The 8,426-nt window shown below is 43.7% G+C and overlaps 1 pseudogene; it reads right to left on the reverse strand.

The window, feature by feature from the left end:
* Positions 1-1,547: 1,547 nt before the first annotated feature.
* LOC108443899 lies at positions 1,548-7,746 on the reverse strand (annotated as a pseudogene).
* Between the last annotated feature and the right edge of the window lie 680 nt (positions 7,747-8,426).

Genomic DNA, 8,426 nt, shown 5'->3' on the forward strand with positions numbered 1-8,426 from the left:
ATATCTCCATTGTGATGCACGTTGCTATGTAATAATCTTGAACATCTTTTTTTAGTAAGTTTATTCCACTTACTTGTTCATTGTTTCTTTGTATTGTTATTTTTATGTGTTTTCAACATTACAGTTGCAGTACCATAGTGGTTTGAGACATTTTTTTAACCCTCAGTTTTGGGCTCTTTTGATTTCTGTCTCCTGGTTTTGTGGTTTTCTTCTTCTTTCGGCTGCTCCCTTTAGGGGCCGCCACAGCGGATCATCTGCCTCCATCTTGCCCTATCCATTGCCTCCTCTACTTTCACACCAACCATCTCCATGTCCACCTTCACTACATCCATAAACTGTCTCTGAGGTCTACCTCTTCTCCTTCTACCCGCTAGCTCCATCTCCAACTTTCAATATATCCACTATTCCTCCTCAACACATGTCCAAACCATCTCAACCTGGCCTCTCTGGCTTTATCGCCAAACTGCTCCACCTTCACTGTCCCTCTGATCTGCTCATTTCTAATCTTGTCCATCCTTGTCACTCCCAACGAAAATCTCAGCATCTTCATCTCCGCCACCTCCAGATCAGCCTCCTGTTTTTTAGACAGAGCCACAGTCTCCAAACCATCCATCATAGCAGGACGCACTACTGTCTTGTAAACCTTCCCTTTCACTCTTGCTGCTATCCTTCTGTCACACATCAGCCCTGACACCCGTCTCCACCCACTCCATTCTGCCTGCACCCTCTTCCTCACCTCTTTTTTGCACTGGATGGTTGACCCAAGATCCCACCACATTATTGTTTTTAAATCAATACATTCATAACCATTTATGTAAAACTACCAGATGTTTAAAATATCACAAGTGGCCAGCGTAGGGTTCTTCTTTAGCAGCTGTAGCCAGTCAGCAGCCTGTCCACTTTGTCCACACACAACACACACATTAACAGCAGGCCATGTAAGTGGAGAACAGCGTGAAGGCCACAGCACCTCCACACTTTTACTCCCCATAGTTTCACCCCAACACCACGTGTAATATAAATGTGTAGGAGGTTAACAGAGTGAAGAACACGTCAAAATGGAGATACAAGGTTTTCTTCTGACAACAGCGATATACTTGTTGGAACACGCAGCCACTATTGCTTTGAGGGGATGCTGGTCAGATTGCCTTCGTATTGTGGAAACTGATTTAGGTTCAGGTATGAACATAGTGTTATTGAATTAATAATAATAAAATTAGTAATAAATCATTTTTAAAATGTTTTGTCCGTTCAGTTGCTATGACAACATGCACTGGTTTTTAAATGGAGAATGAAACTTTCTTTAGTTCCAGTTTGTGTAAATAAGACAAATGCAATTAGTCATAGTTAGTACTTTACAAAACAGTTCAATTAATCACCATTAATGCCTTTACTCAATTGACAGCCCTACTTTATTCTGATGAGGTAAATAAATTGCAAGGAGTTCAGTCTCTGCTGCAGTTTTATTTAATTACATTTCTACATGAACAATTCAAGAAATATAAATTATATCATTGCTTGTTGGTGTCCCCTGTGGTCTTTGTCTTTCATTCAGCCACCTCCTTGCCCTAAAATACATATACACAGCTACTGTCTACTCATCTCTCATCTGTTCTATATACTTTTCAATGGTCTCTTGATTTAACAGCATGTGTCCATTGCACCAGGTGCAAATATCTCCCTCTGATTCCTTGGCCAGTGCCTTGCTGCTGGAGGGGTGTGTGTAACGGAGAGCGAGGAGGCAGATGCATATGTGGAGAAAAGTGAGATTTATTATGGGCAAATCCAGGGTCATAGTCCAAATGGTCTGGGGTCATAGAGCCAACACGGATTGATAGAGGGGCAGACATGACAGATAAACCAGAATCCAACATACAAATAGTACAACCAGAACAGTACAAACACCACAGCAGATAACAAAGACCAGCAAACACAGGGCTTAAATAACACAGGGCTGACAAGGCATAGGTGGAAACAATCAGGGGTGGAGTCAGGAAGCAAGGGGGCTAGACCTAAACAAACTCACATGGGCTAAACCAAAACACGAACACATGGACAGGAATGGGAGGGGCCAATCGTAACAGGGGTATGCAAAAGACACAGACCATTCAAAAGACAGGGGAACAGGAACCAAGACAGCAACAGGAACAGAAACCGACACACAGACAGACACCAGAACAGAAATGAAAGGAGACACAGGAGCAGGAACCACAACAGGAACAGGAACGGGCACAGACACAACAGACGGGACCAAGACAAAACCAGGAACGGAGGAAGACAAAGGAATCAAATCAAATTTATTTGTATACCGCTTTTTTGTCACAAAGCAGCTTTACAGAATTTCGGAAAAGACAAAGTTTTAACAGGAGTGTAAGAATGTACAAACCCCCCCCACCGGTGGGCAAGCCAGGGGCAACAGTGGCAAGGAAAAACTCCCTCAGAACTGAGGAAGAAACCTTGGGAGGAGCCAGGCTCACCAGGGTGGACCCATCCTCTTCTGGTCAAACTACCTACAAGTGATTATACTACTAATATTAATAGCAGTAATATTGGTATTAGGAATAACTAGGAGTCCATGAGAATATCAGTGTAGGGTGGGCAGCTAGTCCAGGGCAGGTGGTGGCAGCTGGGGCGTGGGCAGCTGGTCTGAAGTGGGTAGCATGAGGGCTCGGCAGTCAGTCGTCCTTCAGTGTCCAGCTGGACATATGGGTGATTGTATACTCGGAAAGAAAGCAGGGAGATGGAATTAGTTTTATTCTATCCGTTTGTACATAAACAGGGGATGTAAACATTTCCAGAGTTTGGCTAACGACCCCAGCAGATGTGACTATGACAGCTTAACTAACAGGAGAGAACCTGTAGGACACACAGACACGGCAGCACTCTGAAACAGTTTGGCATCCCATAGGGTCCACCGTCCACAAACCTGAGTGACCCCGTGCGAGCAGCGGGACGACAGCACCAGCGTGTCAGTTTACTATAATTCCCATTGTCCATGGACCCCTGGATCTGCTGCCTTTATCTAGGGGGGAACAAGGAACAGAAACAGGAGACACAGAAGCAGACACAGAAGGAATAGGAGACCCACGGGGAACAGCAGACATGGGAGAAATGGGAGGCCCACGGGGAACAGCAGACACAGAAACAGGAGGCCCACGGGAAACAGACACAGGTGAGGGCGGGACAGGCAGGAACAAAGGGGCTGCAATGGCCATGGGGGCAGGTGGGCCTGCAACGATGTCCAAGGGGGCAGGCAGGCCTGCAACGACGTCCATAGAGACTGGCGGCGGGTCCAGAGGCGCGGCGACTGGCAATGGGTCTGGAGGTGCGGCCACAGGATCAGGCTTGCCGCGGGGCGCGGCCACGGGATCAGGCTTGCCGCGGGGCACGGCCATGGGATCAGGCTTGCCGAGGGGTGTGGCCATGGGATCAGGAACCCGGGCTGGGGACAGCAGCTCCAACCTGAAGGAACAAACGGAAACGGGACCCACTCGGCCGTTCCTAAGGCTCACTTGAGCGATAGGCAGCCCGCAGTGGCGCTTGCGAACGAGCCGAGTACCACAGTATGGGTTTTCTGAATGTTCCATCCATCTAGCCTCATCTTGCAATGCAGGTTGCTCCTCCCTGCAGCGTTGCTCAAGACTCGCAGACCCAAGGCGCTTACCTGAGCGCTCGTCGTCCAACTCGAAGATAGAATGGTCCTTCGTCTTCCTCCGGGACAGACGAGATGCTCGTGGTCCCTCAGCGCCAAGGGCTTGGTGGCGTTGGGACATGTCGAACTCGGGCTGCTTAGAAACAACCGGAGTTTCGTCCCAACGGAACAACCACATACCAGAGTCTCGCTTACTCGTTGCGTCCTGTAGAGGCTGGTCTTTCTGTAATGGGGAGCGAGAAGGCGGATGCATATGCGGAGATAAGTGAGATTTATTATGGGCAAATCCCAAATAGAGGGGCAGACATGACAGACAAACCAGATTCCAACATACAAACAGTACAACCAGAACAGTACAAACACCACAGCAGATAACAAAGACCAGCAAACACAAGGGGCAAACACAGGGCTTAAATACAACAGGCTGATGAGGGATAAGTGGAAACAATCAGGGGTGGAGTCAGGAAACAAGGGGGCTGGACCAAAACAAACTCATGTGGGCTAAACTAAAACATTTACATTTACATTTACATTTATGGCATTTAGCAGACGCTCTTATCCAGAGCGACTTACAAAAGTGCTTGTCATTACTTCAGAATATCTCATGTTAATAAAGGTCGACATAATTTTAAAGAGCTTTGCTCTAAATTGCTACCTGAAGTTATCTATGCATTGAGACCTAAAACAAATACAACAAGTAGAAAAATACCTACAACTCAACACAGAGTCTACACAACACTAAACCTGCTGAAAAAAAGTTTGTAATAAAATACAGTGAACATGTAAAACATGAACACATGGACAGGAATGGGAAGGCCCAATCGTGACAGTGTGTCTGTTCACTGTGCACAATATGAATTAACGTGTCGGTCATGAAATTATGGATTTCAAATAAATTCTTATTGACAGGCTGATTTTGCAAGCTTGGTTCCAAAAGCAGACTATTAAATATTTTTGGTGAAGTAGGTTCACTGGACAAAAAATTAGCCACTTGTGACTATAAAATAGCTTATAATACCGCCACAAGTACAAATAACAGCTGCAATTCGATTTGGCATGGACTGGACAAGTTTCTGGATGCAACATCAATGTTCAGCTACTCTTACTTCAAAGAACTGCACGGTTCACCCAGATTTTGTGGAGCCTTCCCTGGTGTCATACTTGTTATAGGTAGTTTTTCAAGAGGATTTTCAAGAGGATTCAAATCTGGGGATTTTGTGGGCCAGTACAGTTGTGTGAATTCTCCTGAATGCTCATCAAGCCAGTCAGTCATGTTTGCAGCCCTGTGAATGTGAGAATTGTCATCTTGGTATACAGAGACAGGGATGTTATGTTTCTCTGTAAGATGATGAGCTAAAGGCAAAACCTTGTTGTCTAGTAGCTCAATGTCGGCACTGTGGTTCAACTTTACTGTTGGCTCAAACAAAAGACCCTGTTCTGCATAATGAAAACATGCCAGCTTGAACGACACCATGTCCTCATTAAAGGATTCCTGAGGTCTATGATAAACATCATGCCTAGCATCATTCACATACGGGCAGAAACAAAATCTGACCAGAGAACAACTTTCCAGTCATCACAGTCCAATTTTTGTGGCTCTTCGTCCATTATAACCAGGCAACTTTGTGAGCGAAATGAGCAAAGGCCTCTTGCATGCCACTCTGCTCCATAGGTTCATGGTCTGCAGAGTGACTGGGATTTTTGCCACTACTGGTAAACCTGTATGAATGTACGCAGCAAATGCTACTTCAATTACGCTGTGGCCTTTGGCTGCACAAATCCGATCACTTCTCTTTGCCAATCATTAACATCTGATTTTCCATACATCAAATGAGACGTTCACTGTGCTGTACCACCTCCAATTATACATGAATAGCCATTTTTGAAAAATTGTGTTGTAAATGCTATAAATGGGCTGTACCATGCATCTGAATAAAACTTCTGGCAGCTGCCAGGGGCTTGGGGAGTTCCATAATTTAATTCCTGAGCCTTTGTCCAAATTTATCCATGTAGACATGTCCTCATTGCATACAGACAAGAATGAATTACTTCTGTCCAATTGATCTGTTCATCAATCCTTTAAACATTTTCCTGCACCTGCCTGCTGAAAATGAATGGTACTAAAATTTTGGATCACAAATATGTGTGCAGCAGACATGTACCACAGGAGTGTGGAAAAAAAACTTGTATCTCCATTGTTGTCTTTTTGTCGTAGTTTAGAAATTCAGGCTGTCTTTGTCTTGTGTTGAATTTTCTTGATAAATAAAAGGTACTTGGCAGAAAATTTTTGTTACATTAACCTATAGACGTTAGGAATGTCTTTTTCCTTCTCCTTTAAATTTCCATTTTGTAGATATAAGGTTTTGTTCTGACATTGACAATATATCAGTGTAATATTCATTAAAGTAGAATTTACCTTTCCAGCATCTCGGCTCCTGGCTCTCAGGTTGTTGATCTGGGACTCTGCGATGTCAGCACGCTCCTGCACCTTCCTGAACCTGGACAGGTGAGTGTTTACCTGCTCCTCCTGTCAGAGTGAAAACATCACATGGTTTAGTGTTGTTTGAATGAATAAAACATTCATCTGCATGGTCTTGTCATTCATTGCACTGTATGTAAATGCAAGACATGAAATGGCAGACTTAGAGCTTCCTCAGCCTGTCTCTTGTAGGCCTTCACTTTGAGCTGCAGCTTGTCCACCAGATCCTGTATTCTGTTCACATTCTTCTTGTCTTCCTCAGTCTGCAAAGATTGTGTCTTTAATTTGCTTGGTCTAGTGGATATTCTGATTATAGTGTATCTGTTACTCAAGTTAATGCTTTTCCTGGTAGGTGAGTTCTTTCACTCTCCTCTTGTATTTGCGGACTCCTTTCACACCACAGTGCTGCATCTCTGCTCACCTTCAACCTCAGCCTTCAGCTCGCACACCTAGAACAATTGATTTTTGTGTTAAATTTGACTTGTCCATTAAAAAAAGCCATCTAACAAATCACTGGTTCTTAATTTCCACAGAATAAAGAGTGCAGCATACCGGAGACTCTGGAGCTGTTTCTTTCCACCCTTCATGGCAAGGCTCTCAGCCTCATCCAGGCGATGCTGTAGATCTTTGACTGTAACCTCAAGGTTCTTCTTCATCCTCTCCAGGTGAGCACTGGTGTCCTGTTCTTGCTTCAACTCCTCTGCCATCATGGCAGCCTAGAGAATGAACCGTGTAATTGGTTCAATATTTTAATTGTAAGTCACCCATAAAATCTATGCAGTTAAACACTCACATCAGTGATAGCCTTCTTGGCTCTCTCTTCAGCATTTCTCACCTCCTGAACTGTATCATCCACCTCTCCTTGAATCTACACCAGCCTGAAGCTCCTTCTTGGTGTTGATTAGACTGGTATTCTGTTAAAAGAAACAACAGTTAAGCCCATAAGGTGATTTGGCAAGGAAGTTGAAAGGAACAGTAAACTTATGAGCTGGTAGAACATACCTGAGAGTGCAGTAATGCCACGCGCTCACTGACATCAACCAGCTCTTGTTCAGCCACTTTGCGGCCTCTCTCTGTCTGCTCCAGTGCAGCTCTCAGGTTATGCAGTGCAGCTCATCAGGCTATTATTGTGCTCCACCATGGCAACCTGCTCCTTCATTTCTTCCTGTCCTCGTACAGCCTCATCAAGGTGCAGTTGGGCATCCTTATGGAACATTAATTGCAGTTATTCAGTGTCTTAAACTAGGAAGTTTATAAATTGAAGTGAGAAAATACCTTGAGTTGTCCTTGAACATTCGTGAGGTGTTTCTGTGCCTCAGCAGCCTGACGGTTTGCATGGCTCAGCTGAATCTCCATCTCATTGAGATCTCTCTCCATTTCCTTCTGGACTCTCCAGACCAGAGTGCTCTGCATGGATTCAAACACCCTCTGACTGATCTGCTGTGCCCTGAAAAATAACATTATATGTTAAACCGTTTCCTGAAACCAGTTATACCTTTACACTTACTTACGTTATGTATAGTGTTACCTCGGCTTCTTCAAGAGCTATCTGGGCTTCAATCCTCTCCTTTTCTGGCTTGTGGTGGTAGATGGTTGCCAGCCCAAAACATTCCATTTCTCCACTGCCTTGATGTCGTTTTACTGTGAAGAATTCATATGTGTGTCAGTCTTCTTTACAAGACTGCTTCTAGTTTAATGAAATTTTAGTAGCAATGTCATGCACAAGAAGTTTGAGTAGAGTGGGCCATATCTTAACATCTAATATTTTTGTTATTTTAGTAGTGTATGATTTGAGCCTACTACTTGGGAAGAATTCAGTCAAACCTACATAGAAGGGGATAAATGTAATGAATCCAACACAGTTCTGCATTCAAAACACAAAGTAGATCATCAAATAGTAGCACGATAAAACGGCAAATATATTGTATTTGCATGTTATCAATTGCACTTTTTATGCATCTACACACTTTCTTATGAATGAAATGTTTCAAATGAAATGAATTTATATGGGGACATCTGGAATTGTCACATGCTTTACTGTGGATGGCTTGGTTGTAGCAACATATTAAATGAACCTCTTCATGTAGAGACTGCACTGGGAAGCACTCACTATACGTTGTTTACTTTATCGGTATAGAGCTATTTTACAGCCACCAAGAGGGAAATAGAAGTAATGTAGTTGTGAATTTTGTGACATATCTCAGTTGTCATAAAATGCTTATGATAAAAATACTTACTTACTAAGAAAATTATTAATTAATGATTACTTGTAGAAAATGGTGAACAGAAATGACT

Source organism: Pygocentrus nattereri, chromosome 21 (assembly GCF_015220715.1).
Source record: "Pygocentrus nattereri isolate fPygNat1 chromosome 21, fPygNat1.pri, whole genome shotgun sequence".
Taxonomy (NCBI): domain Eukaryota; kingdom Metazoa; phylum Chordata; class Actinopteri; order Characiformes; family Serrasalmidae; genus Pygocentrus; species Pygocentrus nattereri.